Source organism: Electrophorus electricus, chromosome 16 (genome assembly GCF_041902795.1).
Source record: "Electrophorus electricus isolate QZ-2024a chromosome 16, ASM4190279v1, whole genome shotgun sequence".
In the NCBI taxonomy this organism is placed as follows: Eukaryota; Metazoa; Chordata; class Actinopteri; order Gymnotiformes; family Gymnotidae; genus Electrophorus; species Electrophorus electricus.
In genome coordinates, this window is record NC_137512.1 from 463,780 (window position 1) to 488,807 (window position 25,028).

Consider the following 25,028-nt stretch of genomic DNA (forward strand, 5'->3'; position numbering starts at 1 on the left):
ATATTATATGACTGCATGTAGGGATTAGTTATTGTATTACAGGACTGTATGTAGGGTTAGTTACTGTATTACAGGACTGCATGTAGGGTTAGTTACTGTATTATATGACTGCATGTAGGGTTAGTTACTGTATTACAGGTCTCCATGTTAGTTACTGTATTACAGGACTACATGTAGGGGCTAGTTACTGTATTACAGGACTGTATGTAGGGTTAGTTACTGTATTACAGGACTATATTTAGCGGTTAGTTACTGTATTATATGAATGTATGTAGGGTTAGTTACTGCATTACAGGACTGCATGTAGGGTTAGTTACTGTATTACAGGACTACATGTTAGTTACTGTATTATATGATTGCATGTAGGGTTAGTTATTGTATTACAGGACTGCATGTAGGGTTAGTTACTGTATTATATGACTGTATGTAGGGTTAGTTACTGTATTACAGGATTGCATGTAGATTTAGTTACTGTATTACAGGACTACATGTTAGTTACTCTATTATAGGACTGCATGTAGGGTTAGTTATTGTATTATATGACCGCATGTAGGGGTTAGTTATTGTATTACAGGACTGCATATAGGGTTAGTTACTGTATTATATGACCGCATGTAGGGGTTAGTTATTGTATTACAGGACTGCATGTAGGGTTAGTTACTGTATTACAGGACTACATGTTAGTTACTGTATTATAGGACTGCATATAGGGTTAGTTATTGTATTACAGGACTGCATGTAGGGTTAGTTACTGTATTATATGACCGCATGTAGGGGTTAGTTATTGTATTACAGGACTGCATTTAGGGGTTAGTTACTGTATTATATGACTTTATGTAGGGTTAGTTACTGTATTACAGGACTGCATGTAGGGTTAGTTACTGTATTACAGGACTACATGTTAGTTACTGTATTAAGGACTACATGTAGGGTTAGTTATTGTATTACAGGACTGCATGTAGGGTTAGTTACTGTATTATATGACCGCATGTAGGGTTAGTTATTGTATTACAGGACTGCATGTAGGGTTAGTTACTGTATTACAGGACTACATTTAGAGGTTAGTTACTGTATTACAGGACTACATGTTAGTTACTGTATTATATGATTGCATGTAGGGTTTGTTTTTGTATTACAGGACTGCATGTAGGGTTAGTTACTGTATTATATGACTGCATGTAGGGATTAGTTATTGTATTACAGGACTGTATGTAGGGTTAGTTACTGTATTACAGGTCTCCATGTTAGTTACTGTATTACAGGACTACATGTAGGGGCTAGTTACTGTATTACAGGAGTGTATGTAGGGTTAGTTACTGTATTACAGGACTACATTTAGCGGTTAGTTACTGTATTATATGACTGTATGTAGGGTTAGTTACTGCATTACAGGACTGCATGTAGGGTTAGTTACTGTATTATATGACTGCATGTAGGGTTAGTTACTGTATTCCAGGACTCCATGTTAGTTACCTTATTACAGGACTACATGTAGGGGCTAGTTACTGTATTACAGGACTGCATGTAGGGTTAGTTACTGTATTACAGGACTGCATGTAGGGTTAGTTACTGTATTACAGGACTACATGTAGGGTTAGTTACTGTATTACAGGACTACATGTAGGGTTAGTTACAGTATTATATGACTGTATGTAGGGGCTAATAGGCTCTACATATCTTGTTTATTGGTTATTGTTTCTCATCACTTCTGGTTAGCTTTCGTTTCTCCTTGTGCCTTCGTTGATATTTGTTTGATAATATGTCTGTCTTGGTTGTTCGTTAGTTCTCGTTCGTCTTACTTTTGCTTTGTTTTGGTTAGAGTGTGTTTCTGTCTTTCATTGTGTTTGTGATAAGAACCTGTTACACCTAGCTGCTTGCTCCTATTTTGTTTGTTTACATCTCATTTGTACTCTCCCTCTGTGTATTGCTGTATGTCTTTGATTTTGTTCAGTGTTTGTTTGTTTATTAAAACGAAGTGTTTCTTTATTCTATTTATCACGATCGTTATGTTTTCCCTCGTTAGTTCCTTTTCACGTAACATTCAAGGCGTCGGCACTTCGCACGTGTGTTCGCGCTCACTTACCACCCCTTCCACGTTACAGGGAGCGCCAAGCAAAAGGCTCACAAAAGCCTGACAACTGCCACATGAACCACATGAACCACATTCTGTAAGCTATGGATGGAGATAATGGCACAAACCCTCCTACATGTACAGACCAACACACACACACACACACACATACCCATGTGTAGGAAGCACCGACACATGGAAACAACGGAAAGTGAAACTTCACATTTGCTTTACCATTTCAATACTTCATCTAGTGTACAAATGTGACCTGCATGGTTATTACTGGAATAATATCAGTGATGATAACAACACGTATAACAGGAGTTCAAACTCAGGAATACATGGACAGCATATGGCATCATTCAGCGTAGCCACAGTCCACTCACAAACCAGAAGTCAGCAAAACTGTAAAGACTTTGGATAAAACTTAGCCAAAAAAAAACAAAAAAACACCCCAGCTTTTCTTATTGAAAAACAGATGGTAATGTTATACATTAATGTCACAATTTCAAAGCATTTAAAATATGTTCCTTATTCACTTAATTTTTGCAAATTTCAGGGTGTAATCTAAGCGTTCTGTTTTCTGTTCAGTTTAAGGCAGGTGTGACTGGCAGCTTGACTACTGATATGATATGTGCTGTGTGAAGACAGTGAGAAATGAACACTTGAGCAACGGAGAAACATCAATACTACATCACTTTAAATATACACTTGTAAAAGAAGATATCACTGTAGTGTGAAACCGAGAGGTAATACACACACACACACACATGGAGAGGAGAAAATAGGAGTCTAATCTCAGAGGGATTCAGTATAACAGTCATTGTTGAAATCCAGTCTGACTGGGTGACATTTTACAGTGTGTCTGAAATTGTTAGAAGAATTTATGAACTTAGAGGATTTTTAGGATGTATCTCCATTACCACACACCCAAACACACACAAACACCCACACACACACACACACACAAACACCCACTCACCCACACACACACCAAATTTCAGTGACTTTATGTATCACTGCAGTAGTGAGACGTTTGTACAGCAGCAAAGCCGTTCACAGCTACATTCTCTAACAGATGTTAAATTATTCACAACACAGGGCACAAGGGCAGAGGGCAGGTGTGAACACACACTCTCAGGCTGTGCCCCTGAACACACACACGGCCAGATGTCACTGTCATGCTACACTCAAAGCTCTTTTGCATTTTCTCCCAAAAAAGCAATCCATAAAAGATATACTGGGCAGTGCAGTGCACTGTGTGGTGAGTGGTGTGGTGAACAGCATACTATCACCCATGATCCATCACGGGTTGAGTGCTCAGGGGTTGAGTACAGTCCTCGAAGTGCCATGTGTTTGGGGGTTGATTGCTCTGCAGGAGATGAACGTCTTCAGTCAGCCATTGTAAGCTTCCCTTATTCACCTTATAAATAGTGCAGTCTTTAAGATGCTCAGACATCCAACACAATGGATTTCAAGGAATCAAAAATAATTGGACTAATTAAGATCATCTTAAATGAAATTGTTAGGTTACTTAGTTGGTCACAAGTCCATTGCTTGAAGTCTGTGTCTGCCCACCAGGGAAGAAATTTCCACTTTTGAGTCAGTGCAGTTACACAGACCCTGGTGCAGTTACACAGACCCTGATGCAGTTACACAGACCCTGGTGCATTTACACAGACCCTGGTGCAGTTACACAGACCCTGGTGCATTTACACAGACCCTGGTGCAGTTACACAGACCCTGATGCAGTTACACAGACCCTGGTGCATTTACACAGACCCTGGTGCAGTTACACAGACCCTGGTGCATTTACACAGACCCTGGTGCAGTTACACAGACCCTGGTGCAGTTACACAGACCCTGGTACAGTTACACACACCGTGGTGCAGTTATACAGACCCTGGTACAGTTACACACACCCTGGTGCAGTTATACAGACCCTGCTGCAGTTAAACAGACCGAGGTGCAGTTACACAGACCCTGGTGCAGTTACACAGACCATGGTGCAGTTATACAAACCTCAGTCACTGTTTCAAATTCAGAGTATGAAGAGTTTAATAATAGTGTCTAACTTCAGGTATTGTGCATTTGTCTCATGGTTTATCGATGCAGCACTACCAGCCAATGTAGTCAATCAGGTGACATAGAAACAGCCAGTCAGTCACGTGACATAGGAACAGCTGGTCAGTCATGTGACATGTGACATGGAAACAGCCAGTCAGTCATGTAACATAGGAATAGCTGGTCAGTCACGTGACATGGGAACAGCTGGTCGGTCACATGACATGGGAATAGCTGGTCAATTACGTTACATGGGAACAGCTGGTCAGTCATGTGACATAGGAACAGCTGGTCAGTCACATGATTCTGTTCTTATCCTTCATAAGTTCTTCATTTTTTTCTGCAATTTAGAACAATTCTTTTTAACAAATAATTGTTCAACTCAGGCAAATGTAGTATTATTATTGTTGTTGTAAATAGTAGCATCTGTTTGTGTGTTTGTTATCTAGTGATGACATCGTAGATTGCAACCAACTGAATATCCCTCACCTCTCTAAGTGTGTGTTATAAATACAGTGGCTGTCGGGTTCCAAGCTGTCAGACTGAATGACACTGTCTGTGATTATATCGAACAGCCCTGGACAAAGGATGAGCTTACTTTAAATAGGAATTTAGAAATTGTATTAAGCTTTTTATTCTGTACACCTGTAGGTTATATATTCCATGTAAAATAGGGAATATTATTTACTTCTACATTGTGGTAGTGTTTCATTGATAATGGTGGTGAGCTGATATGCAGCTTTGCTAATCCAAGGTGACAGTGAAGTATTGTTCAAAAGATAATTTATTCTATGAGTTTAATCAGATTATGAGAGCATTAGCTGGATACTCATTCTCTGTTTGCAGAGTGAAAGAGGAGAAATAACTACCCAGTTGTATTAGGAGGTTAGACAGCTGAGTTAAGAAGCTGATTTAATGTTTTAATACTGTAGGCTCAGTAACATCACTACTGTGGTGAGTGGTGTAGTGAACAGTGTGGTGAGTGGTGTAGTGAACAGTGTGGTGAGTAGTCAATAATGTGGTGAGTGGTGTGGTGAGTGTGGTGGTGAGTGGTGTATTGAACAGTGTGGGGAACAGTGTGGTGAGTGGTGTGGGGAGTGGTGAGTAGTGAATAGTGTGGTGAGTGCTGTGGTGAGTGGTGTAGTGAACGGTGTGGTGTGGTGAACAGTGTGGTGAGTAGTGAATAGTGTGGTGAGTGCTGTGGTGAGTGCAGTGGTGAGTGGTGTAGTGAACGGTGTGGTGTGGTGAACAGTGTGGTGAGTAGTGAATAGTGTGGTGAGTGCTGTGTTGAACAGTGTGGTGAGTGGTGTAGTGAACAGTGTGGTGAGTAGTCAATAATGTGGTGAGTGGTGTGGTGAGTGCGGTGGTGAGTGGTGTATTGAACAGTGTGGAGAACAGTGTGGTGAGTGGTGTATTGAACAGTGTGGTGAGTGGTGTATTGAAAAGTGCGGTGGTGAGTGGAGTAGTGAACGGTGTATCATCTATCAGGGTCTGTGTCTTGAGGGTTTTTTGGTCCCAATGGCAAAGATAACACATAAACGTCAATCCTGCCCATGGCTAAAGCATAAATCAAACACCAAATTACATTTAGATTGGTATGCTGTTCAGATCCCTCTGGTAGAATACGCCCTATGTAGATATGCAGGGCTGTTTCTAAGATAACAAAAACTCATTGTCATGCTATTATTCTGCTATTAAGATACCTAAATACTGGCTATAAATACTGGCTATAAATACTGGCTATAAATTGGATCTCTTGGTAGAAGGATGCTCAAAGACACAATTGTTTGTTGGGTGTTTTTCCCACTCTGTTGTTGTAAGGTTCTGGTGCTGATTTTACAAGTCATTAAACTTAATGACTGGCATAATGGGGTTTGGCGTCTGCCAGGGGGTTGTAGAGTATCAGGTGGAATTACCAGGAGAGGCCTGACACACACACACACACACACACACACACACACACACACACACACAGACACACACACACAGACACACACAAACACACACACTCACACTCACACACACACACACACACTAAGCAGTGGTCGACGGTGGTATGAGGTTTATCTTGTTGATTCTGTCATTGATGGTGATTAGGTTGGTTATGTCAGTGTGTCATCATACCCCTTAACACATGGATCTGAAACAAGAGGAGAAAAAGAGAGAGAGAGATTCCTGTCACATTCTGAGGGACAGTGAGGGACAGTGAGGGACAGTGACTGGCCAATGGTCATGGTACTTGAGTAGTCTGATTGCATTGCATATGAGAATTCTGTATGTTTTGAAAGGACACGGTGAGAAGCTTCACGGATGGACTGAACCCCCCATCTGTGGAGGTCTGAGTCAGACCATTACACATCTACACACCTGAACATTACGCCTCTACACACCTGAACATTACGCCTCTACACACCTGAACATTACGCCTCTACGCACCTGAACATTACACCTCTACACACCTGAACATTACGCCTCTACACACCTGAACATTACACCTCTACACACCTGAACATTACGCCTCTACACACCTGAACATTACACATCTACACACCTGAACATTACGCCTCTACACACCTGAACATTACGCCTCTACACACCTGAACATTACACCTCTACACACCTGAACATTACGCCTCTACACACCTGAACATTACACCTCTACACACCTGAACATTACGCCTCTACACACCTGAACATTACACCTCTACACACCTGAACATTACACATCTAAACATAATACCTCTACACACCTGAACATTACACCTCTACACACCTGAACATTACGCCTCTACACACCTGAACATTACACCTCTACACACCTGAACAATACACGTCTACGCACCTGAACATTACGCCTCTACACACCTGAACATTACACCTCTACACACCTGAACATTACACATCTAAACATAATACCTCTACACACCTGAACATTATACCTCTACACACCTGAACATTACACATCTAAACATAATACCTCTACACACCTGAACATTACACCTCTACACACCTGAACATTACACATCTACACACCTGAACATTACGCCTCTACACACCTGAACATTACACATCTACACACCTGAACATTACACATCTAAACATAATACCTCTACACACCTGAACATTACACATCTACACACCTGAACATTACACATCTAAACATAATACCTCTACACACCTGAACAGTACACCTCTACACACCTGAACATGAAACATCTACACACCTGAACATTACACCTCTACACACCTGAACAATATACATCTATAAACCTGAACATTACACCTCTACACACCTGAACATTACACCTCTATTCACCTGAACATTACACCTTTACACGCCTGAACAATACACCTCTACACAGCTGAACATTACACCACTACCCACCTGAACAATGCACCTCTACACACTTGAGCATTACGCTTTAAGCACTCTGATGTGTGCATTTGGAAACAGTTTTGTTCTAAATCTTTCAACTGTAACAGCTATGATGAGTTTATCATGTTGGACATGTTTAGAAAAATCATTTTTAATGCGGAATCAAATAAAGTAACAACATGTGTACAAATGTATGTATGTGTGAGTGTGTGTGTGTGTGTGTGTGTGTGTGTGTGTGTGTGTGTGTGTGTGTGTGTGTGTGTGACTGTGTGTATATATGTATGTATGTGTGTGTGTCTGTGTATGTGCACACTAACACATACAGGTATAAGTGTGCATACCTACCTGCATATATAGGGGCCATTTAGGGTGAAATCAGTGAAACACTTGCACATAGGTACACTACTACTACTAGCACATACCTATGAAACACTTGTACATACATATGAAACACTTGCACATACCTACGAAACATTTTCAATTAAATAATGTACTACTTACATTTGCGTATGATAACTTGCACTTGCATACACACATAGGTGCACATTCATTCACTGGTGTGTATATAGACAGTTTAACTAGGCTTGTGTGTATGTGTGTAGCCACGTGTGTGCGCCCAGAAGTCTTTTCATTGTAATAGGAAGGCAGATATTTAACATGTGTACAGCACGCTCATGATAATAAGGTGTAGCGTGGTCTGACGATTGTTTAATTGTAAATTAGCTATATGTCCTTATGGTATAACAACTCCTGATCAATTATGGAACTATGAAAATTAATTTAAGATTGTGGGTTAATGATCGGACATAGCTAATATTAGAAATGATAAGATTATGTGTTATGTTATCTTAGCTAATATTTCGATCGAATGTCTTTGATATCGGGAGGTTATTCTAATAAATGATGGCGAGATATGCTTTCTGAATATTTACTCACACACTAGTCTGTTTGGTAGATACTGAGTAGCTGACATGTAGCCTAATGGTATGAAATAGCCACGTTGTTCCCAGCAGGTCTACAGGCTACACAGAATATAATCTCATCATCTCTAATTCAGTTAACGCTGGGACGTTTGAAGGTTAAATAGCCAAACATAGTTCTCGCTACACCGAGTGTATTCCAACATTTGCTTAAAATTCTCATTTGATAATGAAGTGTTTTTTAGTGGTGGGGCACTGATATGTTAACTGTGTCAAACATCCATAAAGCAATTCCAAAAAGTTAAATTCTTCCGTGCTAATAAAATCCCAAATCCAACTACAGAGTAATATGATACCATGTTAAAGTGGATCATGGGCGCGATCAACAGCGATATTATGAGTTGTTCAAAATGTTGGTGGAACTGTAAGAATATTCCTTCCTTAGTGTCTTTGATCTTCAGTCTGTCCTATAATTAGAATTAGACGCTGACATGATGATGTTCCTCTTTATTTAGATACCTCTCTTCACCTCGTATTGATGAGCGTGCTGTACACATGTTAAATATCTGCCTTCCTGTTACAATGAAAATACTTCCGGGTGCACTGAAAATTGTTTTACACACACGCTGCTACACACATGCACACAATCCTAGTTAAACTGTTTGTTTACACACCAGTGAATGAATGTGCATCTGTGTGTATGCAAATGCAATGTAAGTAGTACATTATTTATGTGAAAATGTTTCATAGATATGTGCAAGTGTTTCATATGTATGCGCAAGTGCTTCATATTTATGCGCAAGTGTTTCATAGATATGTGCAAGTGTTTCATATGTATAGGCAAGCATTTCATATTTATGCGCAAGTGATTCATAGGTATGTGCAAGTAATGTGTGTGTGTGTGTGTGTGTGTGTGTGTGTCTCAGGTGAGGATGGGCAGATCTAGTTCTGGCTGTTTCTATGGTGATCAGGGGGCAAAACTCCAGCTTGTCTTCAGCAGTTTAATGGAAGGGATGTTTCCACAACGATTTATGGTCTGAGTGCCTCTCCATCACACACACACACACTCACACACACACACACACACACACACACACACACACACACACACACACACACACACACACACACACACACACAATATTTACACTTTCACAGAAATATACAGACAGAAACAATATTTACACTCACATAGACACAGAAACATACATGCACGGACATGCCAACATGAACAATTATACAGTTGCATAACCACACACTTACTCAAACATTACACATACTCACATGTGCTCAGACTCTCTCATTCTCATTCTTTCACACACACACACACACACACACACCTGCCAGAGTCAATAGAGCTGAAATATGGCTCACTGCAGTACACACACAATCCAATACATTAGAGTGGTTTGCTGAGGGCAGTCCGAGTACGTAATAAGGTTTGGTTTGATTTTAATCAAAAGTTATTGTCTGTTGCCTACCTTTACGGACATACGGGACGCCTGTAAATCCAGCACATGCACTCAGTGCTGCTCATAAGAACCCAGTGGTTTATAAACCAGTTATTTAGCAGAAGGGCTATTTGCAGGTTCTTTAACGGTCAGTTAAAAATTTTGAAGTTTTCGGATGTTTGTGTATGACGTCTTTGTGTTGGATGCACTGGCCACTTTATTAGGAACATCTTACCAGCACCGATTTGGAGCCCTTTTGCCTTCAGATCTGCTTTAATTCTTCACAGCAGATTCAACAACAAGGTGCTGGTGTGACGTTTAATGGGTTAAGGAGGATACGGGGATGAGACACGTTAAACAGGACATGTTTTAATATCAAAGTAACAAGTACGACTCAACACACACACAAACACACTACGTGGGTCAAACACTGGCAACCTTGACGATACAATTACACACAACAAGGATCAGGTGCACAACACAAGAGGGCGTGGCAATACGGACACACAGACACACACAGACACACACATTTGAGGGGAGAGGGGCCGCACCGTGACAGAGCCCCCCTCAAGGGCGCGACTCCCGGCATGCCAGCCTGCCGGGCTGCGGCCCTGAGACCAACGGCAAAAGGTGACGGTGGAGGACCAGACAACTTGCTACGGGCCAGCGCGAGCAGGGTAGCAGGGGAAGGGCAGGGACCAAGACGATGAAACACACAGGGACGCACACGCTAACAGGCACAGACAGAAAGGGGAACAAAGTGACCGGTACATTTATTGTAATCGGGACAGACAGAGTGACGGGGACAGCCACATGAACAACACCACACACATTCACTAGTCCGGGGAAGGGGGAAGGACCCCCAACCAGTCCCCCAGTCGTCGGCTGGCTCGAAGACTGACCAGCCTGGCAGGAAGTGTCCCTCGCCAGCCTAGGTAGCGGCAACTGTCCTGGTTCTGGTTCCGCTGCCTTTTTGCCTGCACGAGGCTTCGGTGTAGGCGCATACGCTCTGGAGCTCTTCGCCTCAGATGGGGGAGTGTCTGACAATGGTGCCTCCCTGCTAGCCACCTGTGTTAGCCTGCTCACACCTGGGCGGCGTGCCCTGGGCAGTGCTTTGGGTGCTGGAGGTTCCTTGCTCTCTGAGCTTTTGGCATCACCGTGGGAGGGAAGATCCCTATGAGGGTACTCTTCTACCTCCATTGGAACTTCCTCCTCATAATTGGAACCCCTATCCGACTGCAGACAGATGTTGCTGCACTCCTCTGTCTCTCCATAATCTGTGTCTCCCCTATGATCGTCCAGGTAGGGGTTGTAGGACCCAGCAGAGTCCATCTCCGAGTACCGGTCCTCTTGGTCCGGCTGTTCTCCTTAGGCCTCTGCACCGTCCGATCCCGGACCATACACAGGGCCCCCCAAAATGGATCAGCGGGTTCCTCCCTCCCGGTAGCTCCATAAAGCGAGGCCAGGATGAGGGAAGGTCTTACCGCTGGAACGTAGGGGTCCACAGACTCCAACTCTGAGGACTGGAAATCATTATACATCCCAGTCATCCGCCGGGGTTCCGTATGACTCCCCTGCTTCCGCACATGGAGTCAGGAGGGTGCCCAAGAACACGGGAGGCTTCGCTGCACATGCTGTGGGAGGCGTTGACTTCCTTTCCTCCCCTTCTTCTTCTTGCCTTTCCTAGGCATCCTCGGTCGGTCGGTGTTTCTGTGACGTTTAACGGGTTAAGGAGGATGCGGGGACGAGGCACATTAAACAGAACATACGTTTTAATATCAAAGTAACAAGCAGGACTCAACACACACACACAAACACAAACACACTACGTGGGTCAAACACCGACTACTTTGACGATAGGACACGAGACTTATATACACCCATGACAATTACACACAACAAGGATCAGGTGCACAACACAAGAGGGCATGGCAATACGGACATGCACACACACACACACAGACACACACACACACAGACACACACATTTGAGGGGGGAGGGGCCGTACCATGACAGCTGGAAACGTTCCTCTGAGGTTTTGGTCCATACTGACATGATAACATCACACACATATTTATATTTATATATTTATGTTCCACCACATCTCAAAGGTGCTCAGTTGGACTGAGGTCTGGTGTCTGTGGAGGACATTTGAGATCAGTGAACTGTCATGTTCAGGAAGCCAGTTTGAGATTATTTGAGTTTTGTGACATGGATTGTTATCCTGCTGGAAGTATCCATCAGAAGATGGGACACTATGGACATAAAGGGGTGGACATTGTCACCAACAATACTCAGGTAGGCGGTGGTGTTTAATCTCAGGTATTGACAGGGGGGACACCTGGTGTGATCTGCTGCTGCTGTAGTCTGGCTGGGTTCAATGTGTTTGTGTTCAGAGTTGTTCTTCTGTACACCTGAGTTGTAACGAGTGGTTACTTGAGTTACTGTTGTCTTTCTTTCAGCATAAACCAGACTGACCATTCTAGTCTGACCTCTGGCATCAACAAGGCATTTTCCTACATAGAACTGCAGGTCACTAGATAGTTTTCTTTTTAGACCATCTTCTGGAAACCCTGGAGAAAGTTGTGTGTGAAGATTCCAGTAGATCAGCACTTTCTGAAATACTCAGACCAGTGTGTTTAGCACCAACAAACATGTCATATTTAAACTCACTTAAATCACCTTTCTTCTCCATGTTGAAGCTCAGTTAGAACTTCTGAAGGTCATCTTGACAAAGTCTGCAGGCCTAAAGGCACTGAGTTGCTGATTGGCTGATTAGATATTTGTGCTAACAAGCAGTTGAACAGTTGAACAGGCATCAGGTCCCAGATCAGCATTAGGTCCCAGATCAGACAGCAGACACCAACTTTCAGGGACAACAGACACCAACGTTCAGGGACAACAGACACCAGCGTTCAGGGACAACAGACACCAGAGTTCAGGGACAACAGACACCAGCATTCAGGGACAGCAGACAGCAGACACCAGAGTTCAGGGACAACAGACAACAATGTTCAAGGACAACAGACACCACCATTCAGGGACAGCAGAACCAGCACTCAAGGACAATAGACACCAGTGTACAGGAACAGAAGACACCAGTGTTCAGGGATAACAGACAGCAACAACTTGTACTTATGTTTAATCCATTCTAAAATGGCAGAGGCTGAGTGTTGCTGAAGCCATCCTGGGTCGATCCCACACCTGCTGCTCACAAAACCACAGCACTCACACTCAATCAAACCTAATTGATCTGTTTTAGAGTGGGATGTGAAACAGAGAGTGTGGAGCATTCTGAAGAACGAAAGTGCTTGAAACAAGTGAGCTGTTGTTTAGAGAAGCAGTGCTGAATGACTCAGCAGTTGAGGCCTGAGTGCAGAGGGATCCTTTAGGTCCACATTTTCAGTGCTTTGTCATCTGCTTTTGGTGAGGCTCCTCCCTCCAGCTGACAGGAAGTGATGACACAGGAAGAATCCCATGTGTACTGGCTCGCAATGTCGCCCATACTCCTGCTGATGCTTGCGATGGTAATTATTTTAAAATAATTAAGTTCATACCAATATTCACAGATACTGTGTGGATGTAATGTAAATCTCATTCAAGGTAACAGTGTCTAATCTGAAATAGTATTACTAGAGACTCTGGGGTTGCAAGTAAAGATACTTTCTTGTATCCTGTATGTATGAATGTGATATTTAAAGATGTTTGCATCATGGATGGGCAGCTCGCAAAAACAAGCCAATCCCATAAACCCTTCTTAAGTGACAGCAACAACAACAACAACCGGTTTGAAGTGCTCACTGAAACAGAGCTACACAGCGGCAGAATCAGGTGAAGATGTGCAGGAAACCAAATATTTGAAATATATACAAAACAGCAAGAAATGGAAGAAGGACTTAATAGGCTTGTTTAAGTTGATTTTCTGTGAGTGAATATAGACATCAGTCTCAGCATGTGTGGTGATGGGCAGGAGGGAAACCCAGTATCCATATTTACACCCACAAAATAATCATTTTGTTTGAAATGGAGTGTGTGTGGGTGGATGTATGCACAAGTGTGTGTGAGTTTGTATGTAAAGGAGAGAGAGAGTGAGAGAGAAAGAGGGAGGGAGAGAAAGAGGGAGGGAGAGAAAGGAAGAGAGAGAGAGAGAAGAGAAAAACAGAGGGGGAGGATTTCCATAATGAGACGTTGCATTAGTTTCCTCAGACATGACTGGAGCTGTAGTCTGGCATCCTGCTGACCACTACAGCACTACAGCACTACTTCCTGCTGGCTGCCATGAACACAAAACAGGGGAGCAGAGCAAGAGAGAGAGAGAGAGATGGAGGGAGAGAGATAAGGAATGAGTGAGTGAATGAGTGAGTGAGTGAGTGAGTGAATGAGTGAATGAGTGAGTGAATGAGTGAGTGAGTGAATGAGTGAGTGAGTGAATGAGTGAGTGAGTGAATGAGTGAGTGAATGAGTGAGCGAGTGAGTGAATGAGTAAGTGAATGAATGAGTGAGTGAATGAATGAGTGAGTGAGTAAATGAACGAGTGAGTGAGTGAGTGAATGAGTGAGTGAATGAGTGAGCGAGTGAGTGAATGAGTAAGTGAATGAGTGAGTGAGTGAATGAATGAGTGAGTGAGTGAGTGAGTGAGTGAATGAGTGAATGAGTGAATGAGTAAATGAACGAGTGAGTGAGTGAGTGAATGAGTGAGTGAGTGAATGAGTGAGTGAATGAGTGAGCGAGTGAGTGAATGAGTAAGTGAATGAGTGAGCGAGTGAGTGAATGAGTAAGTGAATGAGTGAGAGAGAGAGTGAGTGAATGAGTAAGTGAGTGCATTGGCTTTGACTAGTAGAAATTTTGGAGCGAGACAAAGAAATAGAGACACTCACACAGACTCCACTTTCCATATGACACTAAGCACTGTCTCATTTACAAAAAGACATCATAAATTGTTATAAATTGTCAGTTTAGTACCAGACAAAACATGTTTCTGATTACAGTCCTGCGAGTTACCGGGGGGGGGGGGGGGGTGAGTTACCCCAGGAGGGTAAGAGTGTGGAGGTGGCGTGAGTTACCCCAGGAGGGTAAGAGCGTGGAGGTGGTGTGAGTTACCCTGGGAGGGTAAGAGCATGGAGGTGGTGTGAGTTACCCTGGGAGGGTAAGAGAGCGAGAGGGAGAGAGAGAGAGAGAGAGAGAGAGAGAGAGAGAGAGAGAGAGAGAGAGAGAGAGAGAGAGAGAGAGGGGATAAAGAGGGAAATGGAAAGAGAGATTGAAGGAAAATTGCACTTAAGGATATAAATAAATAAATGAAGTAAGAGAAAGGGGGGAGATAATTAGAGTGACAGATGCAGCCAGACAGTGAAGTTTATCAGGAGAGAGAATAAAGACTGAAAGAGAAGTGAGATGGGAGAGGCAGGGTGTCATTCCCTAAATGATACAGAATGGGTTGGACAATCACTATAACACACTCACTCACTATAACACACACTCACTATAACACACACTCACTATAACACACTCACTATAACACACTCACTCACTATAACACACACTCACTATAACACACTCACTATAACACACTCGCTCACTATAACACACTCACTCACTATAACACACACTCACTATAACACACTCACTCACTATAACACACTCACTATAACACACACTCACTCACTATAACACACACTCACTCACTATAACACACTCACTCACTATAACACACACTCACTATAACACACTCACTATAACACACTCGCTCACTATAACACACTCACTCACTATAACACACACTCACTATAACACACACTCACTATAACACACACTCACTCACTATAACACACTCACTCACTATAACACACACTCACTATAACACACTCACTCACTATAACACACACTCACTATAACACACTCACACTCACTATAACACACTCACTCACTATAACACACTCACTCACTATAACACACTCACACACACTCTCATACACACACTCACAATAACACACTCACACTCACTATAACACACTCACACTCACTATAACACACACACTCACTATAACACACACACACACTCTCTCATACACATACTCACACACACTCACTATAACACACACACACTCACTATAACACACACACTAACTATAACACACACACACACACTCTCTCATACACACATTCACACACATTCACTATAACACACACTCACTATAACACACACACACACTCTCTCATACACACATTCACACACACTCACTATAACACACACACACACTCACTATAATACACACACTAACTATAACACACACACACACTCACTATAACACACACACACTCTCTCACACTCACACTCACACACACATACACACACACACACACTCACTCACACACACACTCACACACATACACATATACACACACACACTCACACACACACACACACACATACACTCACACACACACACACACACATACGCACACTCACACACACACACATACACACACACACACACACACACACATACACACACTCACACACACACTCACACACCCACACTTATAAACACATACACACACATATACACACATACACGTACACACAACATGTTAATCTGTTTCAGAAGGATCAAATTATTGGCATGCATCAAACAGAGAAAACATCTAAGGAGACTGCTGGAACTACTAAAATCCAGTTAAGAACTGTCCAACGCATTATTAAAAAGTGGAAGAACAGTGGGGAAACATCATCTTTGAGGCAGGAATGTGGTTGGAAAAATTATTGAATGATTGCGATCGGCGATCACTTAAACGTGTGGTGAAATCAAATCTGAGGTGAAATTAAACTGAGATTAAAACTCTGAGTGTAAGAAGAATTTACTGACATCCTTGACACAACATGTTCCTTAGCTTGACACGGCTAAGGATCCCCATGTTCATAAACAAGAAACAAAAAACAGAACTTAGCAAGACACTCCAGCCAATCAGAAGAGCAGAGAGGCTGACCCAAACGAGCAAACTGAGCAAAGTCATGAACCACATGCCGAATGATCCCTGGATAATTGCATCAGAGAGAGAGAGAGAGAGAGAGAGAGAGAGAGAGAGAGAGAGAGGGTGAGTGTGTCTGTGTGTGAGTAGCAAGCCTAGCTCTGCTGTGTCTATCTATCTGTCTCCTTGGCTGGCAGATTGTTTGTTGGAATAGCTGCTGTCACACTGGTTTCCTCTCTCTGGGCTGTGTGAGGGGGAAGCTGTTTGTCTGTGTGCTGACACTAATTGGAGAATGGCTTTTGGCCTCCCCTGGCCAGGAGCCTCATACGTACACAGTCTTGATTAGTGACTTCTTACGAAAGTTGGAGAGCAGAGGAGACAGGAGGAGAGGAGAAGGGCAGTTTGAGTCCACCAAACACAGCGGCGGTCTGAGGCAGTCTGGGGCAGTTAGAAGCAGTTAGAGGTCATTAGATAAAGTTAAAAATAAGAAAATAAATTAAGGAAATGAAAGAGTTTTGTGCTGGTTTGTGTAAATATGTATGTGTGTGTGTGTGTGTGTGTGTGTGTGTGTGTGTGTGTGTGTGTGTGTGTGTGTGTGTGTGTTCCTGTAAATGCATGTGTCTGTGTGTGAGAGACAGCATGACTATGTAAATGTTTCTCATTTCTGTGACAAATTTATAATTTAATTTATAATTTAATTTATGATTTAATCTATGATGGGGGACTGAGAGTTCTGACTCAGAAACACACCCATCTCAGACATGCAGACACACACTCATCTCAGACACATACTCATCTCAGACATGCAGACACACACTCATCTCAGACATGCAGACACACACTCATCTCAGACACACACTCATCTCAGACATGCAGACACACACTCATCTCAGACATGCAGACACACACTCATCTCACACACACACATCTCAGACATGCAGACACACACTCATCTCAGACACACACTCATCTCAGACATGCAGACACACACTCATCTCAGACATACACTCATCTCAGACATGCAGACACACACTCATCTCAGACACCTACAATTCTTCAGCCTGCCTTCATCATTAATGAAATATATCTGTCAGATATGAAAGTTGCACTGTTTAGTTTCAGCACAAACTTTTCCCTTTTTCTTTTAAGACCTTTTCTCTCTCTCTCTCTTCTCTCTCTCCTTCTCTCTCTCTCTCTCTCTCCTTCTCTCCTTTTCTCTCTCTCTCACTCTCTCTCTCTCTCTCTCTCTCCCCTCTCTAACTTTCTCTTATCACCTTGTTTCTCTCTCTCTCTCTCTCTCTCTCTCTCTCTCTCTCTCTCTCTCTCTCTCTCCTTTCCTGTCATTTTCTCCTCCTCTCTCCTGGATTCTCCTGGACTCTACTGGTACCCCTTGGTGAAGGCTTTATTTAAACGGCTGTAATCAATGAGCTCATGACTTATTTACCTAATGAACAGTGTCTGCCGTTGGGAAAGGCATTTGGAGGAGCTGCTCTGTGCACAGCGGCTCTATGTTCACTCTTCCTGGAAGAACAGCTAGCTGCTTATTAAAATACACAAGATATAAAAATATCTGCCAGTGTTTGCCCTACTCGGCCTGTACACTCCAGAGTGCCATCAGGGAGCAGGTCACAGAGCATCTGGCTTATTCTTCTAGTAATCAACATGAGGAAGTGAATGCAGTCTTTATTACACACTGAGAGAGGTACAGTTTTACTCGCCTTTAAAATTTCCTTCCAATAGAACAACAGGAGGAAGGGTAGAGCAGCACACACCACTGATCCCCCATCCTGTAGGGGGCGGTAGAGCAGCACACACAACTGATCTCCCATCCTGTAGGGGGCGGTAGAGCAGCACACACCACTGATCCCCCATCCTGTAGGGGGCGGTAGAGCAGCACACACAACTGATCTCCCATCCTGTAGGGGGCGGTAGAGCAACACATACCACTGATCCCCCATCCTGTAGGGGGCGGTAGAGCAGCACACACCACTGATCCCCCATCCTGTAGGGGGCGGTAGAGCAACACACACCACTGATCCCCCATCCTGTAGGGGGCGGTAGAGCAGCACACACAACTGATCTCCCATCCTGTAGGGGGCGGTAGAGCAACACATACCACTGATCCCCCATCCTGTAGGGGGCGGTAGAGCAGCACACACCACTGATCCCCCATCCTGTAGGGGGCGGTAGAGCAACACACACCACTGATCCCCCATCCTGTAGGGGGCGGTAGAGCAACACACACCACTGATCCCCCATCCTGTAGGGGGTGGAGGGAAGCACAGCACAGGTGGGTAGGTGGGGCAATAGGGAGAAGTGGGTATTATGGAGAGAGGGGGTATTAAGGAGAGAAGGGGTATCAGGAATTATACCATCTTGGCTAGGGCAGTTGCCACGGGCATGTGGCACTCAGAAGCACGGGGTCAGCATACTGCCTTCTTGCTGAAGAAAAACATGTTGTTTTAATTATAAGCAGGAGCCACTTGGTTAAGGTTCATATTTGCATTCCACTTCATTATGATTAAGGGTGCTGGGATTTGAAGACATGACTGAATTTTTATTTTCATTAAAATATGGCTATTAGACAGGGAGCAGAGAGCTGGAGGGTGTCGAGGGCCATCAGCACACAGTTGAAAAGAATCCTAAACTGTTTGAGTGGGGTTTTGAGTTGTCATTTTCATTTAGAATGCTGAGACAGTGCATTTGTGTTTCTGTCAGAATAAAACACCTACAGAGAATAAATGTGGACTCCACCAGTTTAATGAGTGAGAAAGAGAGCCTGGTGACTGTGAAGGCAGAGATCATTTGAAATATTTATACTGGACTTCAACTCAGAAAAAATGTCACAGATCATATGTTAACATACATGTGATATAATTTAACCCTGCTACTCTCAGTGCCTACATCAATACAGTTTTATACATTGTGGTCTCAATTCATCTGTTCATATTGCACTGTTTTGTAAACTGTTAATTATACAATATGTATATTTTGAAGTTGCCTGAAGCTGTTTCTTGATTGACAGGCATAAAAAACTAAAGAGATTTCTTTAGCAGCTATTCCCTTCTCCTATATAAATAAAATACCAGCAAGACACCTTCAAAACTGGGTAATGAGTGTCATCACTGTCTACGCTGTACATGTTATACTGGGTAATGAGTTACATCACTGTCTACGCCATATGTTATACTGGGTAATACGTGTCATCACTGTATATGCTGTATATGTTATACTGGGTAATGAGTGTCATCACTATATATGCTGTATATGTTATACTGGGTAATGAGTGTTATCACCGTATATGCTGTATATGTTATACTGGGTAATGAGAGTCATCACCGTATATGCTGTATATGTTATACTGGGTAATGAGTGTCATCACCGTATATGCTGTATATGTTATACTGGGTAATGAGTGTCATCACCGTATATGTTGTATAAGTTATACTGAGTAATACGTATCATCACCGTATATGCTGTATATGTTATACTGAGTAATACGTGTCATCACCGTATATGCTGTATATGTTATACTGAGTAATACATATCATCACCGTATATGCTGTATATGTTATACTGGGTAATGAGTGTCATCACCAAATATGCTGTATATGTTATACTGGGTAATGAGTGTCATCACCGTATATGTTATACTGGGTAATGAGTGTCATCACCGTATATGCTGTATATGTTATACTGGGTAATGAGTGTCATCACCGTATATGCTGTATATGTTATACTGGGTAATGAGTGTCATCACTGTATATGTTGTATATGTTGTATATGTTATACTGGGTAAATCCTTTTATTGTGAGGCAAAACATTAACCCTCCTGCCCACATCCACCAGCAGTGGTCACACATGAGGAACAAACAAGGAAGAAAGGAGATACGTATGTAAACAAACAAATAAATAAATAGACTTTGACAACAGCCCTCATTCATGATCAGAAAGACAATGGCAAAAGAGAATTTCCATATTTTACATAAAATATTGAGATAAAATAAGTGTTAAAATATTCTCTCCACCCTTCCAGTGCGTGAGACACAGCTTTGTCATCGTCGGAGGTCGTTCCTTCTTCTTCTCCCCATATGTACACAACACACACTGTTGGAGCCACAGTGCTCAGTTTAACATGCCCTCCACCAGCGTTTCCTCCTGCCTTGGCAGCATGGGGAACAGTAGCATAGCGGGTTCACACAGGCCCACTATTAAGAGTGACAGGCTAACTCTTCAAAGCACCCACATCTCGTTACAGCACACCACAGGAGTTGGAAATAAATAAATAACCTTTTTTTTGTGGGGAAAAAGTGTTTGGGGAAAAAAGATTCAACATTCAGACATTTAGTTTGTCTAACAATGTACCAGTGCCTGAGATTTAAAAGATTAAATGTCCAGTGCTCATGTTTTTTCTGTTCCTGTCTCATTAGAACATGTCTTTCGTGACATATTATTGTCAAGTACATATGAAACCTTTGTGTTTCACATGAGTTCGTAGTCATTTGCATTTCTTTAGTCTTGTTCCGCTTGTCAGTGCAGAGACATTCTTCTTCTGGTTCTTCCTCTACATATGTCATTTGGAACGTACATATCTCACACACGCTGCAGGGCAGCTGGGCGAGATTGTGTGGTATTAACCCAAATCCATCAGCCCCCATGTTCCTGCTCCTCTTCTGGTGGGGAACAGCTGCCATCCAACCTGCTCCATTCCCAGATCTCAGATGGAGATGGAGGAAGTGAGGTCATTCTGGAGGAAGTGAAGTCATTCTGGAGGAAGTGAGATCTTTCTGGAGGAAGTGAAGTCATTCTGGAGGACGTGAGATCATTTTGGCAAAAAAGTCATTGAGGGTTGGTTCCAAGGCTCCCCATATGCTAATAAAAAAAAAATCTGCTTTACGTTAAAATAAAAATCTGTGTAAATAAATCTGGGTTAAAATTGCAATAAATTCCATAATTATCCACAACAGATTTCCAGACTTCCACACAACATACAACACAAAACACACATCCCACAACACAAAATACACATCCCACCACACAACACACAACACATCACACAACACACAAGACAAAACACAATACACTACAGAAAATACACTACACACATCACATCAAACAATACACAACACAAAACACACAACACACAACACACATCACACAACACACAACACACCACACAAATCACACAACACAAAACACACACACATCCCACAACACAAAATGCACAACCCACCACACAACACACAACACATCACACAACACGCAAGACAACACACAATACACAACACAAAATACACTACACACATCACATCAAACAGTACACAACACAAAACACACAGCACACAACACAAAACACAAACCACACAACACACAACACACCACACACATCACACAACAAACATCACACATCACACAACACATAACACACACATCACACAACAAACATCACACATCACACAACACACATCACGCAACACACAACACATCACACAACACACAACACAAAATACACCACACAACAAACAACACACATCACACACACAACACACATCACACAACACACGAAACAACACAAAATACACAACACATCACACAACACCCATCACATATCACACAACACACAACACAACACAAAGCACACAACACACACCACACAACACAAAAGACATCACACAACACACAAGACAACCCACAACACACATCACACAACACACAACACACAACACAAAACACAAAGCACACAACACACATCACACAGCATACACAGCACACATCACACAAAACACAATATACAACACACATCACACAACACACAACACACATCACACAACACAACACACAACACATCACACAACACACATCACACATCACACAACACACAATATACAACACACATCACACAACACACAACACACAATATACAACACACAAAACACAATATACAGCACACATCACACAACACACAACACACAACACACAGCACACAAAACACAATATACAACACACAACACACAACACACATCACACAGCACACAAAACACAATATACAACACACAACACACAACACACATCACACAGCATACACAGCACACATCACCCATCACACAAAACACAATATACAACACACAACACACGAAACAACACAAAATACACAACACATCACACAACACCCATCACATATCACACAACACACAACACAACACAAAGCACACAACACACACCACACAACACAAAAGACATCACACAACACACAAGACAACCCACAACACACATCACACAACACACAACACACAACACAAAACACAAAGCACACAACACACATCACACAGCATACACAGCACACATCACACAAAACACAATATACAACACACATCACACAACACACAACACACATCACACAACACAACACACAACACATCACACAACACACATCACACATCACACAACACACAATATACAACACACATCACACAACACACAACACACAATATACAACACACAAAACACAATATACAGCACACATCACACAACACACAACACACAACACACAGCACACAAAACACAATATACAACACACAACACACAACACACATCACACAGCACACAAAACACAATATACAACACACAACACACAACACACATCACACAGCATACACAGCACACATCACCCATCACACAAAACACAATATACAACACACAACACACAACACACAACACACATCACACAACACAACACACAACACATCACACAACACACATCACACAACACACAATATACAACACACAACACACAACACACATCACAAAATCCACAACACACAACACACAACACACAGCACACATCACACATCATGAAACACAAAAAAACACACATCACACACCCACATCACCCATTGCCCATCACACAACACAACACAAAACACACACACAACACACAACATGCATCACACAACACAACACACAACACACAATGCATAACATACAACACACATCACACAACACGCATCACCCATCACACAACACAAAACACACACACACAACACACATCACACATCACCCATCACACAACAAAACAAAAAACACACAACACACAACACAAAACACACATCACACAACACACAACACAAAACACACATCACACATCACACAACACACATCACACATCACACAACACACATCACACATTGCACATTATACATTACACATCGCACATTATACAATACACATCGCACATTATACATTACACATCACACATTATACATTACACATCGCACATTATACATTACACAGCCTTGGGGAGTTTCAAAGCATCACAGCTTTCAGAACGCGTAGAGTGGGAGAAGCAGACTGAGTGCAGCCGCAGGTGAAGCACAGACATTATGGGACTGACTACAGAAGCACGACTGATTACTGAGTCAGAGGAAGACAGCAGTATTTAACCGGCTTAACTCAGACCCAGAAACATGGCAACACACCACGATGGACCATATGAAGGTTAATCTGTTTGGTGTGTGTGTATAACAGAGTGCTGGAGAAGGCAGGGTTGTGTATCTACAGGCCGTCCTGCACCGTGGAGGGAAAAAGGGAGGATTAGAGGGTAAACTGTAGATTAGCAAAACAGATGCAGTAAGAATGCAATGAGTCGCCAGCTCACACACTCCAGACACACGCATGGAGAATACACACCAACAGGGGATCGAAGTAAGTGTGTGTGTGCGTGTACGTGTGCGTGCGTGCGTGCGTGTGTGTGTGTGTGTGTGTGCGTGTGTGTGTGTGTGTGTGCGTGTGCGTGTCTGTGTGTGTGAGTGTGTGTGTGAGTATGTGCTTGAGTGTGCGTGTGTTCGTGTGTGTGTTCGTGTGTGTTTGTGCGTGTGTGTGGTATGTACTGGACTAGTAATCAGAAGGTTGTCAGTTCAAGTCCCATTGCTGCCACTGTTGGGCCCCTGAGCAAGACCCTCAATTACTCAGGTTGTGTTCAGACAGAATTGTAAGTTGTTTTGGATAAAAGCTGTAAATGTAAAAATGTGTGTGTGTGTACATACTCATTACTTGAGTTTGTTTCCCAAGTGCTTCAGTATTGTACCTCAGTATCGCCTTGCTGTATAAATTCGGAGCAAATCTGGACCCTTATCACAACTTAAAACATTGATCAAGTTTACCCATACACCCCTGTCACACA